Source organism: Oxyura jamaicensis, chromosome 2 (genome assembly GCF_011077185.1).
Source record: "Oxyura jamaicensis isolate SHBP4307 breed ruddy duck chromosome 2, BPBGC_Ojam_1.0, whole genome shotgun sequence".
Taxonomy (NCBI): Eukaryota; Metazoa; Chordata; class Aves; order Anseriformes; family Anatidae; genus Oxyura; species Oxyura jamaicensis.
Genome location: NC_048894.1, coordinates 75,007,049 through 75,029,415, shown reverse-complemented (window position 1 = coordinate 75,029,415; position 22,367 = coordinate 75,007,049). Strand labels below are relative to the sequence as shown.

At 35.2% G+C, this 22,367-nt stretch overlaps 1 long non-coding RNA gene across 1 annotated transcript; it reads right to left on the bottom strand.

Moving 5' to 3' along the window:
- Nucleotides 1-13,302: 13,302 nt before the first annotated feature.
- Nucleotides 13,303-21,693, bottom strand: LOC118162022. Its single transcript, XR_004748259.1, has 3 exons — nt 21,515-21,693; nt 14,624-14,744; nt 13,303-14,484 (listed from the first exon to the last, which is right to left on the bottom strand). It is a non-coding gene; the product is annotated as an uncharacterized LOC118162022 (long non-coding RNA).
- Between the last annotated feature and the right edge of the window lie 674 nt (nt 21,694-22,367).

Sequence of the window (22,367 nt, the reverse complement as noted above, 5' to 3'; positions counted from 1 at the left end):
CTGGCCTTACCATACCTAAAATTAAGGTATGGGGTTTTTGATATGAGTTTTTCACAACTTTTCAGGATCCAGCTGCCCTGATTGAAAGAAATCAATCTTGGTCCCCTACTGAATGAGGGGGGTGCCCTGGTAACGGGGGACACTGAGAAGGCTGAGATACTCAATGCCTCTCCCACCCGGTTGACGAGGGAGTGGTTTGGGAGCCTCTGAGTGGGATCAACGCACACAAATCCACGGGTCCTGATGGGATGCAACCACTTGTGCTAAGGGACCTGGCAGAGGTGTTTGCCGTACCACTCTCTATCATCTTTGAAAGGTCCTAGAGAACAGGAGAGGTGCCTGAAGACTGGAGGATAGCCAATGTTCCTCCAGTCTTCAAGAAGGGCAAAAAGGAGGATCCAGGAAACTACAGACCAGTCATTCTCACCTCTATCCCTAGAAAGGTGAGACAGCTTGTTCTGGATGCCATCTCCAAGCAATTGGAAGAGAAGAATGTTATGAGGAGTAGTCAACATGGATTCACCAAGGGGATGTCATGCTCGACCTACCTCGTTGCCTTCTGTGATGGCATCACCAGCTGGGTAGATGAGGGGAGAGCAGTGGATATCATCTACCTTGGCTTTAGCAAGGCTTTCGATACTGTCTCCCATGACATCCTGCTAGCAAATCTGAGAAAGTGTGGGATAGAGTGGACAGTAAGGTGGGTTGAGAACTGGCTGACTGGCAGAGCTCAGAGGGTGGTGATCGGCACAGAGTCTGGCTGGAGACCCGTGACCAATAGTGTTCCCCAGGGGTTGGTGCTGGGCCTGGTCTTGTTCAACATCTTCATCGACAACCTTGACGAGGGAATAGTGTCTACCTTCAGCAAGTACGCCAACGATACAAAGCTGGGAGGAGTGGCTGACACCAGAAGACTGTGCTGCCATTCAGTGAGACCTGGATTGGCTGGAGAGATGGGTAGGAAGAAACGAAATGAGGTTTAATAAGAGCAAACATAGAGTCCTGCACCTGGGAAGGAACAACCGGACGTATCAGTACAGGCTGGGGAATGACCTGCTGGAGAGCTCTGAGGAGAAGGACCTGGCGGTCCTGGTGGACTACAGGTTGACCATGAGCCAGCAGGGTGCCCTGGTGGCCAAGAAGGCCAAGAAGGCCAATGGGATCCTGGTGTGCATTAAAAGGAGCATGGCCAGCAGGTCAAGGGAGGTGATCCTCCCCCTCTACTCTGCCCTGGTCAGGCCTCACCTGGAGTACTGTGTCCAGTTCTGGGCTCCCCAGTACAAAAAAGACAGTACAAAATAGACATGGATCTCCTGGAAAGAGTCCAGCAGAGGGCGACAAAGATAATATGGGGCCTAGAGCATCTCCCCTATGAGGAAAGGCTGAGATACCCGGGTCTGTTCTGCCTTGAGAAAAGAAGACTCAGAGGGGATCTTATTAATGTTTACAAGTATCTTATGTGTGGGAGACAGTGGGATTTGGCCAACCTCTTTTCAGTGGTTTGTGGGAACAGGGCAAGGGGCAAATGAAAACGGTAGTGCCTGCTCCATTTTTTTTATTTATTTTTTATTTTTTTAATATATATTTTCACATGGAAGCACTAGCTGCATGTGCATGTCAAATATATGAACAATTTTGAATTTGTAGACAAGGCGTGCACATTGTCAAAAATGACATACTTAAGCAGCTAGAATAAATGTAGAAATAAGGAAACAATGACATTTATCTCTGAAATACATATGCTACCTTGCTTGGAAGAAACAAGTAGGAAAAAGTAATTTTTTTCTGAAAAAATGAAAAGCAGCAATAGTGAAAGAAAATGAAATAACAGTAGACAAGAAACTGGACATGAATTTCCCATAAAATACATCAAAAAAAAAAAAAAAAAAAAAAAGGCTGCTGTATTTCTTATGTACTTATAAAGTTATCTTTAAAGCACACCTTCATTCAGTACAAAATTCACTGTCCATTTATTGTCTTCCCTAATTTTACCTTACACAAATACAATTTACTGTAATGTTATCCTCTAAGAATGGAGATTTTCATGGAATATGTACAAATCTAGGTAAATAACTGAAGATTTGGGGATTTTTGCTTTGTAAGAAATTTTTCAATTCTTTCATCTCTACCTTTGAGCATTCTGCTATCTTCTTCTGTTACATTCTAGACTTTGAAGGGTTATTTGAAAATCTTAGTTTCTACATCACTTTTTTCTTCACTAACAAGAGGCTATTTTTTCATCTGATATCCCAGAAAGCCCTTGGCTCTTGTAAAATCCATATTGCCTTTGAATAATGGCACCATTATGTAAGATTATTTATTCAGCAATGAATTTGGAAATCCAGAATACAGTCTTATGATCATGATAATTAATAAAATTGTAAAGGGGTAAATGTAATTTGTACTTGAACAAATATTACCTTGCCTGCACTATTTGATGAGTCCTCTTAATAAGATATAAAGCTGCCAATCTTCCCAGACTGGCTTTAAGTGAAAGGTACCCTTTCATCCACTCTTGTAAATTTTGACTGTAATCTTTCCCTCTACTTGTCTTCATTTCATGAAATAAATGTATGGCTAAAAAGGGGGGAGGGGGGGGGTGCGCCTATCCTGAAAGACCATAGTAATCAGTGGAATAAATTAACATGGATTTTTAAAATAGGCAATGTCTCAGGAAAAGAATTACAAATGTTTGATCAAATTACATTGCTCATAGCATTTTATAAAGGCATATTCATATGCATAACCATGAAAGTTTATACTTTTACATTACAATCTGGGAAAGAAATGGCACAGTTTTTCATTATTATTTTGTAGATTTATTCTGTTGGCAATGCATTTTGAAAGAGTTAACTAGCTGACAGCTATTACAGACAGCTATTACATCAAAATTTGCATTTGGCCTACAAAAAATGAAAAATATACTTTACCTCCTTGCATGTATAGCTTCTGGGAATGCACTTAATTCTATTGCATAAGGACTGATGATTTTCAGGATTCCATTTGTGTCCTAAATTGCTAAAAATCGGTCTTAATTTCAAAAATGCTACTTCATGCCATTTAAATCCTTTTGTATATCCACAAACTGGAAACCTTTATAGATTTTTTGTTGTTCTAGGTTATGCACACACTTTTCTGAAATGTAATTTGTCCTCCACCCAAAACAGATGAGTACAGACCAACATGTGAGGCCTCCTTAAACTACAAGAGATTTCATCCATGTTACTTTAACTGTCCCAGCATTGAACCTAAACCTCAAATTCAGTATCATTTACTGAGAAGAAAACTTTTATCTGAACCAGAATTCCAGCTTTACAAAGAAAAAGATGCCTGTTTTAACTTTTAGTTCCTGCAAAAATGTCTGCAATTTGCAGTTCAGGTTTAATGTCAGATTATAATTACAGTTCAGCTTTAAATCATTTGTTCACAAGCCACACAAAGAGACATTCTGAAGGTTTTATTTATGACATAGCAGAAGAACTCTTCTTTTTGAGCTACTCTCAGGACTTCAGGAAAGAAATTTAATTCATGACTCCAAAATCCCTCCAAATGAAGGAAATCAAAGTCCGAATTCTAATTGAAGCTCTTCATTAAATTGTCAGACAGCATTATTTGTATTGTTGAACTTCGTCTTTTCTGTTTGGTTTGTTGGTGGTTTTTTTTTTTTTTTTTTTTTTTTTTTTTTTTTTTTTTAGGAAAAATGTCTTCCATTTTTTCTTCCACAATGAAGTTCCTCCATTCCCAACTCTATTCCCAGTACCTTCTATGCAATTCTCTTAGTCTGCATTTATGCTGCAGCCTTGCTGCTTATTGTATCACTAACCTCCTCTGTGCCTGGAGCATCAACAGCTCAACAATCCCCACCTCCCTCCCCTCTTGGGAGAAGGCTCCAGGCTGACTCAGAAGAAAGCAGTCAGGACAAGTCACACAGGCAGCCTGCCTCCTACCTATATCCACCTGTGCCCCTTTCAGCATAATATACAACACCTTGGCAGAATTAAATAAACAAAACATAACCCCAAACACAGACACCAGCCTTTCATGCAGGTTTGTGTCAGGCCTTCCCAGCACTCATCAGCCAGAAAAATGAGTATTATTTCAGAATTCTATTTTACAAGTCGGAAAGAGTATGCTGAGTAACAATCCAACAGTAGGGCCCAGACTTCTCTGTTCTTCACTGTTAACTACAAATAAGGAATCTGAATTATCTCACTGGGTTGGGCATCTCTATTAAACATCTTGCAGAGAGCATCCAAAAGTTCTTTTCAAATGACTATGAAGCTAATCACTATAGTCTGCATTTCACTGCAATCTGTTGCCTTAATCAGTTTCTTCTCCTAAAAAATGCTTAAATATTATTTTAAGCACCTGGGTCTCAGTTATTCCATCTGGCTCACCTAAAAGATTGTATGATGCTATGTCCAAGGTGAAGAACCAAAGCTTATGTAAAGTGCCTGGCTTCTGCAATAAATGTCATTCAAAGCCAGGGAATTTACTTTAAAAGCATCATGGTAGATGGAATGAACAGCTCAACATTGGTAAAAAACATGTTCCTTCTTCATTCAGCACATGAGACTAATACAGATTTTGCAAAAAAAACATTTTTTAGAGCTTTTAAATAGGATAGTTTGTACTGGAAGATGTCATATTAGAGCTTGTTTGTCATCATGGCAACAAAACCCAGAAGAAAAAATAAAAGAAAAAATATGAAGAAATACAATAAAACTTCCTATTGTAGGGAAGGAATAAGGAGAAGATTGTTTCTTGGATGTGCTTACCAAGATGTGTTAAGCCATCATGTAAAGAATCCAGTCTGCAGTCTTCATGTTTTCAGCTATTTATCTACAAATCATGAAAAAGCTTTCTTATCAGAAAAGCTGAAGAGAGAACAAATCTCCCTCAAATATCTTCCTAAATCCTCCATGAGTTGTAAACTCAAGGCAGGTGGTCCTATATGTAAATGGGGAGAGATCAAGGAGCTATGAAGCACTGCTGGATCAAAGTTCTCTCTTCACACCTTTCCTTCCAGGTAACATCTCACAGGCAACACTGCTCATGGACTTCAGCAAGATGAACACCGCAGCAAAGTGGTCGAACCAGCCCTTTTTCCATCAAATGAAATCTGTAAAAATCTTATGTAACTTCTAAGAATTATTAAATTATTTCAGTTTAATAATAGAGGAGCTACAGCATATATCATCAATATGCCTTTGGCTTAAACTAACACAACTTCAGACCAGAGGACATATAGTAAAAATAGTAATTCCAGAAAGTACAAGTCCCTACAAGAAAGACAACCCAGGTCATTCACAAAACCTGATATCATGCCCATACAATACTAGCCATACAGTTTGCAGTGCTAAGGTTCCACATTTCATTGGAAGTATTCTATCATTTAGTCATTATGCATATTTTTTCCTTCAAGGGAGCCATGAGATCTGCTCCTCAATTTATTCTATCTGATTATTTAGGACTGGAACCTTTACCATATATCCTGTATGTAATTACAACCCTTAGGAATATGCTCATTTTAATTGGTATAGTCTTAACACACTAAAAATAAAATTAGAGTACATTTCAAAAAAGTTTCCTCTAATTTTATTTAAATTACTCTTTCAGGACTGACATACTTCTAGATATGCATGGATTTACTTTTATCTTTATGTAGGCTAGAAATATTATTTTCTGCATTTAAGTGTCATAGTTCTACTTGCATGTCAAGTATCTTATACTTAAATATTGAACCCCATTCTTGTATGGTTTTCCTTAGTTCCAAGATAGATTTTGAAAACTTTGACATGCACAATAAAGTCCTATCCACATATAGGAAACTTATGTTTGACTGTAGTTGTACAACGACGCCACTGTACGCAACTTTACAGGTTACGTATCTGCAATAGATCTGGGTAAGTAATGAAATTTAAGAACAGTTATGGGTATTAAAGCTGTCTTGATGTATCTGACCAGTAATACCTTTGTAGGGGAACTTCTATGCCACATAGACCAGTTGACAGAGCATTTTTTCATAGATATTTAACCTCTGAGCAAGCCAAATATTCACTACAAAAACAATCACCATGCCTGACTAACAAAAATTCCCACATTCTTTCCTTGCAAGGCAGCTGTTATCTTTCATAAGAGAAGCAGCAGCTGTAGCTGGAAAGATCCTTCATAGCCTGAAGAACTGAAGATGATAGCCTGATATTGTTTCTCTACTTCATTTGCACCTCTCCCAGCAGCTGTTAGCTCCTTTTAATTTCTAACTTTACAGATTCCCTACAATTTCTGGCAGTCAGACCCAAGTATGCTCACACACAAGTTCTTCTCTTTACTGACCTTCAGAAATTCATTTTTTTTTCCCCTACTGTCCTTTCTGCCAATCCCCAGTCCCAAAACTTACCAAATCTGTAACTTTGTGTTATGAAAAACAAACAAACAAACAAACGTGTATGTAAAAAACACAGAAAAGCTCTATAATTCTTCTCCCTGTTTTCATAAGAAATTCAATACTGCAAACATAATACAAAGGAATGAGCTCTGCATTGCCAAGTTATTATATATTTTATTGTTAAATCTACTCATGATGGCAGTCTGATGTGAAAGAAGTGAGATAAGAATATATATTTTTTAATGTTATATATAATATTAAAGCTTGCTATAAATGGCAAAACAAATTATATTATTCACAGTATAATTACTACATTTTTCTGTGTACATACAAATATGACTGGGACAAAACTAAATCAATAAGCCTGTGCTGAACTTCCAGATATCCTTTTGAGCAAATAAACCATAGCTGCATATTTTTTGATCCCAAAATACTGTTCACAAAAGATACTAGAACATAGTGTATCATCTCAGCTTGGCCATTGCTTGTCCACAAAGAACATCTTCAATTCCCATGTTACTTCTTTAGAAAAGGTTGGTTTTGTTGCAATTTTGGAAGGCTTGTTCCAGAATCATTAAAGCAAATAAAATTTCAAACCACTTGACAAACCTGTCGATAGAAAAAAGATATTTTATATTTTTCTGTACAAGTATTTATTGCTGTACACTAGATAAACTACATTTCTGAGGTACCTTGGTACTAAATGCTAACATCTGTATCATACGATGGCAGACAACACTGCAAAATACCTTGGTGTTTATTTAGATATTTTACTGCCCTGGAATTTATACAAGTTCCTCATATAATTTCTTCTCATTTATAAGTTAAGTTTCCTGGTTAACGAACAAAATAAAATAGAGCTTTGTGGGTAGCATGGTTTTTAGAGTAACTGATTTTAAGTACTCGTTCCTCTGCTAAGTCACTTCAGTTACAGAGCAAATTTATCTCTTTTCAAAGCTACCCGCTATTAAAATAAACAACAACAACAACAAATAGACCAAATAGCTACATATGCTTTGTAAAGATTTTCCTTACTTAAGGTGACTGCATTTCTTGATAGAAACTTACTATGCAAAAGGAGACATAGGTGACAAACCACCACCAACTTGAGTGCCACACTAATATTCTTACAGGTTATAGAGATAATCAAAAGATTTTAGCAATTTGTAAAACAAGTGACTTTCTCAATCAATCCATCTTTCAGCTGCTATTGCTTCTTCTCTAGACATACTATTACATTTATACATTGGGATATAATGCCAGAGGATTTTTTACAGTTAGAAGTTCATTTACCCCTTAACTAATTACATAATTGATGCAAAAGTGAATTGGAAACTTGAAATATATTGATATGTTTTTTCTTAGAATAGAGCTATTTTCAATTTCTTTTGTTCAGTAGAAGTCATAAAGAAAAATGCTTCATTCTCTTAAGATATGGTAAAGCTAACTGAAGAGCTAGTCTTTTCTGAACACTGTTTTGTGGCTTCCCTCTGACCACCCCCTCGAAAAGTAAGCTTTATCCCAGAGCAATAATCTGGGATCCTTCAACCTTTTTTAATCACAGAAGTTCTTACTCTGTTCTTTGTGACTGTCATATCCACAAAGTCAGCAGTATTATGTTTTTTACCTAAACTGTGTGTACTTTCATCTATTTACAAGGCTTCACAGTGCTTAAACCACTCTATTATGAAACTGGAGCTTTGGTGAAAAATTATGAATATGCTAAAGCTCACCACAGTGCCTGTTCAGCAATTAATTTTTTTTCTTTTCTTTGGGGACTTCTTTGTAAAAACAATAGCTCTGGCTATTGCTCCTACTGAAGGATCATCATAAGCTTGTCTTTGATTTCTTGTTTTCCATCTTTTGTTATATACAAAAGGAAAAGCAAATTTTTATTCTAACAGATTTCTCTGTTTTGTTAGAAAGGTTGATTCATTTGAGGCAAAACCAAAAAAAGTTTTGTTGCCTTTTTCCTCTGTAGAAGCCTGCTGAAGTCAAGATCTGAAGCAGATTTATTTATTTATTTATTTTTATAGAACTTCTACAAGTCCTGTTTTCTGAGTGCATAAACTCAGGTTTTGAACTGTACTGTTGTGTTTATTTGGGAAAATATATATACATACCTTCAAAAAATTATAAGTGACTCAACAATTAAATTTCATGTATGCTCTACAGAGCAAAGTGTGGGTATATTTGATTAACAAGATGTTTAGTAAATTTTCTGAATTCAATTTTAAAAGAACTTTACTGCCCCAGTCTAGGCCAAAGCAATCAAAAGGAATCTGATACCAAAGACATTACTGTTTGCTCTTCCCAGTGAAACAGCTTCACTAAGTAGCACAGTACTCATTTATATAGGCTTAACACTCAGTGAAACAGAAAGATTTCAAACTTTAGACTCAGAACCACACCATTACTGGCAGGCTAAATCATTTAAAGACGGATCATAAACCCTTTACATATATTGATGAGTACCAGTCCTAGCTTGTTAAATATTTAATATCTTAAAGAATTAAATGAATGGGAGAAAAAACGGGAAAAAAATAGGAAAGGTAAGGGGAAGGATGAGGTTAGAAGAAGAAAGAGATTAGGGTGATAAATAGAAATTCATGAAGAAAAGACTGACAATGAGGTGATGAACACTGAAACACAGAAAGAATGACCAGAACACTGAAGAACAGAGATGATACAATTTATGCAAAGCAAGAATGTAAGTGAGGCAGAAGTAATTATATTAAAATACAGTATTTCACCAGAATTCAGCACAGTATCATAAATCAAAGAATGAAGCTGAATCAGAAATTAAGCATATTGAAAAGATTCATACAGAATACAAACTTTTCTCATACTCTTAAAAAAATAAAATTTTCATACATTCATACAAAGCATAAATAAAAGTAAAGGAATATAAGAGCCCAAAACCTAATTATGTCTTTGCATCAGAATTGCTATTACATCAGTTTCATAAAGGCAAATGGTATCCAAATGCAGACAGCACATTGTTTTAACTGGGTATACATGGCATGAAGAGATTTGTCATTCTAGGTGATCTCAACTGTCTTTTGATTATCAGACTTTGCTTCTAATTAATCTTTGAAAAATTAAAAAATATAATGTCAGAACTATACATGACTATTCAGTGTTTAAGACATTTATTAATTTATTGATCCACACTATACTTACACTTCTGTTTTCAAACTAAAGTATCCTTCAACTTTTATGTGAAAAGCAGTTCATTTCTCTGAAAATGTCTATTGTCTAATCTTTCCCTTACTAATTGCACTTTTTTTTCCCATTAGGCTGTATTGGGTTTACATGGCAAGGTTTTGGCAGCAGGGTGCTGCAGGGGTGGCCTGTGTGAGTAGAGCCCAGTCTCTTCCCCGTGTCAGATCAGAGCCAGCTCCAGCCTGCTCCAAAAGGGACCCACTGCTGGCCAGAGCTGAGCCAGGGAGCAAAGCTGGTTGGGCCGCTGGGAGAGCAGATTTAAGGAAAACCTGCTGGGATTTAAAGAAAAGAGCAGCTGGGAGTGCACGGAGTGAGAACCATCCCTGCAGACCCCAAGGGCAGTGCAGGATGAGGACAGGAGGTGCTCCACACGGTTCCCCTGTGGCCTGTGGAGAGGCCCTTGGTGGAACAGGCTGTGGGCAGTGCAGGATGAGGACAGGAGGTGCTCCACACGGTTCCCCTGTGGCCTGTGGAGAGGCCCTTGGTGGAACAGGCTGTCCCCCTGCAGCCCATGGGTCCCACATGGAGCAGATCTCCACGCTGCAGCCTGTGGAGGAGCCCCCAGTGGAGCAGGTGGATGTGGCCTGGAGGAGGCTGCGGCCCACGGAGAGCCCCCGCAGGAGCAGGCCCCGGGCTGGAGCTGCAGCCCATGGAGAGGAGCCCACGCAGGAGCAGGGGGTCTGGGGGGTGCTGCTGCCCATAGGGGATGCATGCTGGGGCTTGCTCCTAACGGATGGACCCCGTGGTATGGACCCACGTTGGAGCAGTTCTTGAAGCGTTGCTCCCTGTGGGAAGCCCGCACAGGATCAGTTCACGAAGGATGACATCCTGTAGGAAGGACCCCATGTGGAGCGGGAGCAGAGTGTGAAACCATTACAGATGCAAACAGAAACTGGTTCTGATTTGTCATCCAACACTTCCATTAATATTCATAATACCCTATTTGTGTTTTTCATCACTGCTAACAGTGAAAAAAGATTTTGGACTACAGTCCATGGTGGTTTCTCTATTTCTTTTCTAAGTAATAAAAGCCATCAACATGTGTTCAAAGTTGGACATTTTTTTATCTGTGAACTTTAAAATTAAGTTAATAAAACTGAATTTGACCTGTTATTTGGTTTACCCAGAGGTGGTATCACTTCTTTCTATAAAATTGTTTCAACTCTAAATTTCAGATCATTTATGAATATACTGAAATTCAAAATTTCCTTTGCAACACACAGATCTCCTTCATCTCTTGTGGAAAGGGACCACATATTATTACCATCTTTATCACCTATCTATAGTTTTATTTCATGCTATTCAAAAAAAATAGCTACAGTGAAATATCCTGTCTTGTGGAAAAGAGGTTGACATAGGATAAGAGAATATCCTATATTCTAAGAGAAAGAGGTTGACATAGGATAAGGCTTGTTGGGTAAAACTACTTGGAAAAAAAAAAAAACACCTATTATTAAACAGTATTATCCATATCTAACTGACTTCCAGTGGCAATATCAGATTTGTGATTCACAATTTGCTGACTCCTCCCAAACAGATTACTACACATTTGGTCAAAGAGGTTATTCTTCACTAAAATTTCTATTTATCCTGTGCAGTATTTATCCTGTATCAGTCTTACCAAGTACAATCTACTGTCACTGTTTTATTAATATTCACAATTTTGTTCTAAAATCTTAAATTCACATGAGATCTTCCTCAGTTAGAATTATCTCGCTGCTCTGAAAATGTTTGGAGACTCATGGTAAACAATGACTAAAAAGACGTATCAATTCTACCATGGTCTTAAATGCCTTCTTGCACCATGGTCATACTTTTCTGTCATGTATGTGTTTGAAGAAACCTCTATTTTTAGCTTTTAAACCTCTTAACAACATACTCTTCAGTGTGCCCCATACCACCCCCAACATGATTATACATCTTTTGGAAGTTTGTGTCTTTCTTATTTCTTTTGTTTAGATATGACACCTACATTTTGAAGGGTATCTATTTTGTTACATTCCTCCTAAGAATACATTTTGCTGTCCCAGAATGGCTCTCTAATTAAGTATTTTGTGCTTTTGAAAAAAATTTTGCCTTTACATCACATGCTTAGGTAACATTTACCCACACTGTTGGAGTTTATTAAAAAGTGCATGTGTTTTTATTTGCATAGCTTCCCTGTACTTCCATAACCATTTGTAACAGCTAACATACTATTGATCAATAACAATACTGCCCTTTTCTTACATATGTACAGATTTTGAATCCATTAGAAAAGAAGCAGCATAAGTATATAGTTTACTTTTTGCCCCTTTCATATTATCACTCCTGTACAACCTTCTCTGTCATTCCTATGTAACTTTTACAATTCTAATATTGCAGAAGGTTGAATGGCGCAGAACTATTCCCAAATCACAAAGGAGTCTGTGATTACTACAGGAGAAAATCCAAACCCCAAAGACACAGCATAAAACTAGTTCCTGAATAAGTCATTTCTACTACCAGGTCTGTAAAGTCAGAAGACAGCATCTGCTTTTTCTTTTCACTTTTTTGGTTTCTTATTCAGATCCTGAATGAATATGAGAAACATAACAATTGTCTTCCTCATCTTTACCCAAATGTTTATACTATATACTTAAATCCTTGATGTTAAACAGAACTTGTATAAGAAAAGGAAAAAGAGAATGTAAGCATTTTTTCCACTGTAAAAAAAAAATGAATTTGTAAATATGAAATTATTATTTTACTGTTTTATAAAGTTTCTTAAATTATTATTAGATTATGTGCCATAACTTCAGTTTGGATTTATTTCTCAAAGTGTTGAAGAATAAGGGTGTTTTTTTTCCTAATGATCTATCATTGTATCCCCAACTTTAAGGTATTTCATCTGCTATTTCAATTTCCTCTGACAGCTAATATTCAGAGTTCAAATTCAGAGTTCAAATTCAAATATTTTACTTAAAGCAATAAAGGAAATACAAAGTATACTTAAATATTCACAACTCTCCCAGTAATATACTTAATTCAGAGTATAAGAGAAAGCTACTTATTACAAAACATTATAAGGTTACCAAAAAGTCTGAGGTCTTAATGTCAATATTACAGAAAAACTGAATGCATGGGTTACTACTGTGAGATAAACACAATTTGGGTAGGTCTTTGCATGCTGTCTCCTAATGAAAATTTAATAGGTTTTTTACCCGTTTCAAGATCGATGATATGCACAATATTACATTGAATACACTATTAAAATATGTTACAAAGAGCTCTTCTTGACAAACTTCCCACATACAATGGAATTTCACAAATCCTCAAAGTAATGCAGAGCAATGGTAAAATGCTCATCAAAGTACCTGTACACTCTTGTTCTCATTCCCAGCCCTCGTGGCTACAGAAACTGCCTGTTCACTGCCCTCTGATTTGTACCAGAGCAAACGTAACCTATCAGGAATACGTTACAGCATTATGATGTATAAAAAGACTGTCTTGTTTTCTGATCTTAGCAGATAAACAGCCAGGCTGCTAGGCCCAAAGAAGTGCTTAGGTTGAGAAAGGGCTCCAGAACAGATGAGGAATAAAATTGAACTTAATAGCAGCTGCAAAGTTTTTTTTTGTTTGTTTGTTTGTTTTTGTTTGTTTTGTTGTTGTTGTTTTTTAGAGTACCAATTCTGGTAAACACATGGAATTATTTACCTTTACAGATGTATTTACTGTAAAACATATTGGCTTTTGTCCTTTAAGAAAAAGCCAATATTCTATGAACGACAGTCTAAAGCATGCTCCCTGATGTGGATGTGATGTAAGTATTACAGGCTTGATTAAAAATAACATTTAAACCCCTAAATAAAAACACACCGGTACAAACTGAAGCTGAGTTATCTCAGAAATTGTAGGAAATCATTTTAAAAATCAAAAAAGTGCAAAATTTTATGCGTATGCAACGCCGAAGACAGCAAATGATACAGATCTATGAGTACAACCACTCCAAAATGCGAGTCGGTACGTAGCAGCTGAATACTACTGCAGGTTACATTGATCTCAGACATCCAATTTTCTTTGTCTGAATTTTGAGCTGAATCCCACTCCATTTTCTTTTAGCTTCAGGTATCACTGAACCTTACATTTAACAAACTTAATTATAAAATTACAGAGAGAACATTGTCTGGTGCCATTTACTGCAACTTATTGTCAATCATGTTTTGACATGCTTAAAAACAGGACAGAAAATACACAAGGACTTAGTGATTTGGAACCACCTGGAAAATTACTAATAGAAGCCTTATTCCCTTGTTTCAGCAAGATTTCCACTGCTGTTATTGAAGAAAGATTTAAAAATACTAGTATTTCCTGTTAATTGAGAACTGACCAATATTGTTTAAAGTATCAACACTGAGACCAGAATACCTTGGACAAGAGACATAAAATTCCTCTTCAAATTAAAATATTTGTTTGGGTTTTGAATAAAATAACATAGCAATAACTCCACAGTAGGAACAGATTGGTCAATCTTACCTACTGTACATATTGATTAATGCTGCCAGTTTGCTGTGGAGTGCCTGTCACTCAAAAGCCTGAAACCTTATGTGAGCGATGACACAACATCTGGTTATAACAGTTTTACTGAAGCTTTGCTACTAAATGTACCTTGTTGTTTTGAGCCTTACTGCTATGACTGTGTTTATGACATTTTTCCTGTGTTGATGGCCTAAATGCATAGCTATCATTCTTTTTTTTCAGTCAAAAAATACATAGCATGAGTAGTGCAAAATAAAACTGGATGTGGATGAGATTCATAACCAGATCCAATGATGTCACATGTCAAAACTTCCTTCTTTTATTCCACAGAGTAAATAAATATAGATCCTTTATTAACAGAAATTACTCAATCTCTAAAAAAAGAAAATAAAAAAAAAAAAATAAAAAAAGGGAAGAAAAGAAAAAAAAAAAAAAGGAATATATAGAACATATTGTATCTCCACCAATGCAATTCAACCAGCAGAAAAGAAATATAATGCAGGGAAGCACTACCACAGTCTTGCTACTTGCTTACCACATTATTTATCTTGATTTCCTTTTGTAGTTGCTGGGACATGATCCTTACATCATGATCCTTAGCTTGCTGTTAAATCCAGTGTATTTCCAGGCATATCTGTGAAAAAGAATATGTGCTGTTTGCTATTGTGTTTTTTGTTTGTTTTGTGAAATATTAATGAATTCCATAATTCATTAATGGAATTACAACAATATAACTAATAATTAAGAAAATCTGGATCCCACTTCAAAACCTGACACATTTCCACCACATTTCTAACCACAGAGCATCTGTGCCCAAACCCTATGTGCCTTTTTATGTACCCAGTTCTCATCTCAGACTCATATGAGTGCCCAAGGAAATTACCTGTCTGAGTACAAATTACTAATACGTTGGACAAAATATGAAAGTGATGAGCAAGAGAACTGTGTTTTATTTTTGACAATTATATTCATTTATTTAAACTGGCTACTTTACTCTTTTCTATCTCCGCTTCAAAAACAACCTTAATGACATTTTTCATGTTAGAAAGCTATTATTGAGATGACAAAAAAAAAAAAAAATTATTTAAAAGGGAAAAAACAACAACAACAAAAATAATTGGCCTCTTATCAGTTCAACACAACTTTTTCCTGTGCCAATAAATATCAAAAAATAAAAGAAAAATGTACACAGAACAATAGTATTTCTTTGTGGCAAATATTCTATGTGTGTGTTTAAAGACATGTAAGAAATACTCTGTTGATAAATGAACAAGTCCTTATTGCTCATTAGGTGTAGTAACATAATACCAGAATAATATTGGATTATACTGTACTAGTTTTTATGCTTCTTTTAAGATTAAAATCAAACAGTGCAATTTGGAGGGTTTTCTTATTTCAGTTCTTCACAGCTTTTTAAAAACTAATGAATATTAGGCAGAAACAAACTTGCAATATTCCTAGTTAAATGTGAGAATTACTTCATATTATAACCCCTGGAAAATACATGGCCATTCATGAAAGCTAAATAAGACAGGACACATCTTAATATACAACATCAAAGAATACAATCAGCGTTAAGAAAAATTCCAGCCTTGCATTCTCCAGAGGATATTAGAATATAATATCTACATAAAAAGGATATGCAGAAATATAACTTTCTCAGTGTACATTATCTTTTCTGATATCTTATTTGGGAAAAAAAATGTGAAAAGAGAAATCTACAATGTCTTAGTAGACACAGGTGTAAAACATGTTAGATCAAAAATCTTGTACTGAAAGGACACTATATTTCAAAGTCATGCACTCAAGCCTTCAAGAACGTTACCAGTATACTTGCTTATTTTGTTCCCTCTGCATGCACATTTTCTTATAGTCCTGAATATTTTTCTTATAATACCTGAATAGATGACAGTTTGTGGTGTTTTTTGTTTGTTTGTTATCCAAGATTCCTGCCTTGTTCAGTGCACAGAATGTTTCTTTATACCTACCACATTAAATGTAATGTGCATATTCAGGTCTTATTTGAAGTATTTTGCTTCACAGAAAACAAACAAACAAAAGAGAGTAATTTCTGTGTACTTCTATTGATTTCTTATTATATCATGAGAAATTTTCATTTAGGATACATATATTTTCACGTATATTCACATATATTTTCTTTTAGGATTCTCTCTCTATATATAACTATTAATAGCATTAACCTTGTATGTTCCTCAAATGATTCACAAATATCTGATAATTCCTCAGTAGCAGACAAAATCCAATGAAAACATCAGTCAATAATTCAGTAGGTACAGAAAACCAAAAAACCGATGACAGACTATACAAAATTTTTGAAGCACTTAGCATGTTTCTTCTTTTATTTCAGTTATTAAAAAGATTCATTAGATGACTACAAATTAGTGTTATCAACACAGCTGAGAGACTCCTTCCACCTGATGATCAGCTGAGGTTTTACCTTGCCCAGATGAGGGATGGACAGTTTTTTCACAATGAATTTCTAATTCTACCCTCTCTTTTTTCCCTATGCAAAAGCTCTGTAGAAGCAAATCAGTCAACAAGCAGAAGCAAAAGAAGCATAGATTTGGCCTTTAAAGATACAGGAATTTGATCAGCACTCATCTACATCAGAGATACTGCCAGCTGAAAGGAGCTCCTCTGAAGACATACTTGGTCACCAGTATTTGTAGTAGTCAAAAAAGTATTTCTCCAGATTGCTCTACACTCCTTCAGACTTTTTATTAGCACAGACAGCATGGACATGTGCCTCAGAGAATGAAAGAAAGACTGAAAATTTGAACTGCAGTTCAAAACATGACTGTAAAAAGCTGGAAAGATCTGGGCAAAGGCTGGAACAGAAGGACAGGACAAAAGCTTCGTGAAAAGAAGGGTAGATATTTAAAATACTGCAAAACCAAATATTCCATTTGGGGAAGCTGTGACTATGGGTTTGACTCTAGAATGTGCCTCATTCACTGATTACAGGACCTATGTTTAAAAATACTCTCTATTGCATCAGTCCCATTTGTGACTGAATCTAAGAAACATACAGAACAGAAGATTGATGCAACAGACAGGAATAAAGAGGTAAACACATACACTAGAATAGTGAAGGAATAGTATAGATACTCCTTAGTTTAAAGAAAAATATCTCAAAACAGCTGGAAGCCATAAAAATACCCCCCCCCCCCCCAAAAAAAATGCACTACAAATCTGTGGAGATTGTCTTAGAGATGTTAACAGCTACGTTTCAGAACAAACAAGAGCTGTGTCTAGAAAAAGACAAATATATCGACGAAAGGACACAAGAAACTGTAAACCAATCAGTTTAACAATTTAACAGCCTTCCAGGAGGAAACTACTGAAGTAATAAAACTTCATGGTTTGGGAAGAAATAGAATATTTCAAATAACATTTTGATCCTATCTTGTGAAAATTTCACATGGACATTACAGTCATACATTTTAAATGAAAATTCTTAAAAGCTCAGCACAGAATTAGTTATGAAAACAGTCAAAAACATTGATCAATATTTTTTGTTATTTTGGAGGGTTGTGTCCACTACAGTTCTGCCAATGGGGGTCTTGTCACTACTACTATTCAATGTATTAAAGAAAAGAATAAAGGAGTAGCAAAAATTTGCATTTGCAGATGGACTTCACAGATCCACTTCATGGACTTAGAAAGAAAGGATCAAAATTCATCACTATTTGAAAGACTGGATGTTGTTTTAAAGTAAGATGCAACGATATGTAGAAGAAAGAGTAATCATTAGTGAAGCAGATAGTATTTATGAAAAACAAAACAAAACAAAAAACAGTTTGTAATGATTTACTGAAACTTAATATGAATCAAAATACTGAACAAAATAATATTTGCATACACAAAATATAGTATCATAGAACAAATGTCTGATCAGTCATCTTTCATGAAAGATACAGCAAGTCCAGAGAGGACAGAACCACTGGAATAGACCATAACATACTCAAAGCTTTTATTCTGTAATTATCTCAATTTTAAAGACGGAAGTTTGAAAAATAGGATTCCACAAGAAGGAATGGGTACTTCATAGGAATGCCAGATTTAAATCTCTATCCAACAGAGAGGGGGATCAGCTTCAAAGCAGACTTGTTCAAATAAGTCATCTACAGAAACCTATCGTGTCATATCAGTAACAGTGTAGTTTCAGCAAATGTGTTTACACTACCTCATGTAAAATTTAACTAACTTTAACTAATTTTCAAAAATTAACTAGGAAAACAGAATCTGAAATTGGAGAGGATTTTACATTCTTCTTTGCACCTGCAGACTTTTACACCATGATAAAATGAGAATATTTATTTATTTATTTTACTGTGAAGGTGACAGAGCACTGGGACAAGTTGCCCAGAGAAGTTGTGGAGTCTCCTTCTTTGGAGATATTCAAAACCTGGATGTGATCCTGTGCAACGTGCTCTAGTCGACCCTCATTGAGCAGGGGATTGGGACTAGGTGATCCCCAGAGGTGAACCCCCACAAATGATCCCCATGCAACCACAATCATTTTGTGACTCTATGATATTGTCATGGCACAAGAAAAAAAGCACCACAGCATCCAAATAATTTCAATTTTCTGTTTTACAATTTGCAGAAGGACTCATCTCCCTAAAGTTCAGCAGAAGACTAAGTTACAAATAAAACTTGGTTTTGTTGGAGAAAATGTTACATAACCTTAATGGAAAGTTAATGGCCAAACAACTTGCAAACATGCCATTTCAGGAGCTACAACCTGGCTACATTTGCATAATGTTCAGATTGATTAATCTTTGATGTAAAGATGAGCAAACTTAATAAAAGTAATATTGGGTGTCCAAAATTGGAGAGGAGAGGAACAAGAGAAAGAAAATTAAATGTCAATACTTGTTCATCAAATCATTATGAAAAAATGCCGTGGTACACTTTCACAGTATCTGGTAGCTATTTAAAAGCATTTCAATCATATTTTAATGCAGCACATTGAATCAGTTTGTAATTCTTCTCCGAAATACATCTCTATGGACCACTAAAGAGTTAAATACAATAAAGTAGGATGTCTGCAATAGTTCCTCCGATTGACTTGCCTTACTATTCTGTCTGTCTACAGATGTGGCTAATTTGGTAACAAAAATGCATTAAAAAAAGTCATTCAAGCAATTATCTAATTTCATCTCATAGCTATTTTAACTGCTATTTCATGAAAAAATATGCATTTTCCTAGGTGAATTTGCTAACACCAAACATGGTTTCTAAGTGATCTATTTCTACATGCAAACTCCACAAAATTTTTTGATCATTCCTTCAGAGTAATAAATTTTCAAAAACACAGAACTCAGTAGTTCCCAAATGTTATCAGAAGATAACATTTTAAAACTGTTTTGTCTCATTTTTTTTTTTTCCACAGTTAAGCTGTAGGAATCTGGGAAGATCTGAAGGTTTTAGGTTAATGTGAAAGGCCAAATGAAATTCATGAATTATCTTTGTTCTATCTAATGTAATGTGGCTTCTTTTCTTTTATTTTCTTTTCTTTTTTTCCCAAATCCAGAGCATTAGTTTTAATTACTCAGAAAAGTGAATCATTGTTATGATTGATAACATATAAACATTACATGAATTTATTTTCACTGTCCCAAAAAAGCTTTCTACACCTATTACAGAAATTTATTCTTACAATTATAGGGTTTATTCAGTTCTTGCTGAATTGTTGTTCGTCCTCTCATTAAATAAAAAAGATAGAGAAGATACATTATGCCAGTAAATAGAATATGTGAGTTCATAGGTTTATTGTTAACCAAGGTTAGGAAATGTTTAGTGCTCTAATAACTAAGGTTTATTTTATTTTATATTTTTTTATTTTTTTATATATTTTTGAGTAGGAATAATTAAGAGTCACATATTAAAAAAAAAAAAAAAAAAAAAAAAAAAGCTTCCAAATTAGGAAATCTTTTTCCTGTGTAAAACAAAATGTAATTTTATAATTTCCTATTTACTGTCAAAAAAAAAAAAAAAGAAATAAAAGAAAAGAAAAAGAAATTAAAAAACACACCAGAAGGGAAGTTCTGAAATGTCTTGGTTTAATTACATTATAAAATCTGAAAAATTACTGATAAATTCAATCTCAAGTCTGTAAGTGCATTGCAAATCTTAATAAAATATGTCATCTGGTCTAGACAGAAAAGGTGTTCATTTTTCAAATCAGATTAACCTTGTAGAAAAAAATATATATATATACTTTAAGTAAAGATTATGAAAACCAGAAAATATTTAATAGACATCAATGCAATTACCCTTGCTTTACAGTCCCTCAAAAGTACAACAATTAGTTCAGCCTGGAAAATAATTCAACATTTAATTCAATAATGTTTACTCATGCTTAGTTAGCACAAACCTCTGAGTTATTTTGGGTTCCTCAAACACTCATGGCAGAGAGTGGAGTTCTTTTAGAAATCATTTTCCACTAATAAGGCAACTTAGTAAAGTAATGATGAAAGCACAACACAACACAATCAGAATTAGCAGCTGTGGAAGGTTCAAAACTAAATGCAAAAGTCTTTCTCAATTCATTCAAACCATTGTAAATCAAATTCTAGATTTCTACAGTGCTTAGCATTGTTTTTCTCCAACCTCTCAAATGTCATGTATAACTCCCTCAACCCACTCACTCAATTTCTAATTCCTCAAATTTGTATTATAAACACTGAAATTCTTTTTTTGGAAAGAGTCTTATCTGGCCATTGGTTATATACATTATGGCATGTCAAACAATTCAAATTGTACATGATGAGATGCTAACCCTGACCATGCATGTTGTCATGCATCTAAACTTTGGGAAGCTTGTAAAAACAATAAAATGACAGGCTAGAAACAGATCTTTAAATCTACTGGAACCTTGGAAAGTTTTTAAAAGTAAACGTACTGATAGCTAATAAGCAAGGAACTGAGAATCTCCATTAGAGCTTTACACTGAATTTACGTGATGCTTTACCTTGTTTTTAAAGGGAACTATTCTGAAGATAGCTTATGAAGCCCCAGCATCATCACTACCAGGTGAATTAGAGAACAAAGCTTTCAAGTTCACTGTTGTTTCCTGACCCAAATGGGTATTCTGAATACAATAGATTCCAACATCAAAGTTAAACCTCTTCTGAACAGTGGGTTGGACCAGGTTTAAGCAGATTCCCTTCCAATCTCAACTGTCCTGTAATCTTGTTTTGTAATCTGTGTCCTGTAACACATGCATCCCTTTTGCCACTTTATATGTTCCTTCCTCAAATTTTCTGACTACTCCTCCCACATCCTTCTGTTTTCTCACCAGAACCTCACACATGGAACAATCTCATCAGCTGTATCAAAACTACCAACCAAACAATAAAGACATGATACCTGTACCTGACAGCCTGAACAGAAAGAGTTGCACATAGCAGTCCGATGTGTTTCAGGCTCAGCTTGTCACTTGTTCTGAGACCAATTCAAAAATGAACTACCTGCAATATTTCACAGGCTAGTATGTGCATAAAACATGTGGTTATGTTAGAAAGTTTTTCAAGCTGTATCAGCATCTGCCTTGGAAACAGACTAAAAAGGAAGACAAAGCCAGAAATTTCTCCTGCTTTTAACTGTGCAGGAGTATCAAATCAATTAGAAATGCAGAAACATAACACTACAATATGAAGTTTGTGACAAATTTGAGGACATAATTCTGAACTAAAAATCTAATTTCTTATACAGGTTTTGATATTAAAATTGAATAAATTATATCAGAAACAATACTTATATGCATATTCATCTTTTTAGAACTATGTATAAATAGTTATTGCAAAGACCCTGTATCTTCCATAAAGAAATAGCAGAACAGAAGAATTTACAAATATTCCTATTAAAAAGTCAACTTGCAGTTACTGCATTGAATAAAATGTTATTTAGTCTTTTTTCATTTTATATGTATGGTCTAGTGGTAGAAAAGTAACTGAGATTGCTTTAACATATCAGGTTACATTAATGTAAGATTACTGGAGAAGCTGTGCATTTTCTAACCCCTCATGCAGAAATGTTATGCAAATTATTTGTAAATGTGAAAGCCTCAGGAGTGAAGCTGCATTAACAGCTTCTATTACAAAGGTACCCTCAATAATTTACTGCTCAGCCAAGGTTGAATTGGATATAAATTGTTTCTGTCACAACAAATTCTAAAGTAAATGCAGAGAGCACCATCTTCTGGAGTAAATGAAGCATTTACAACAAT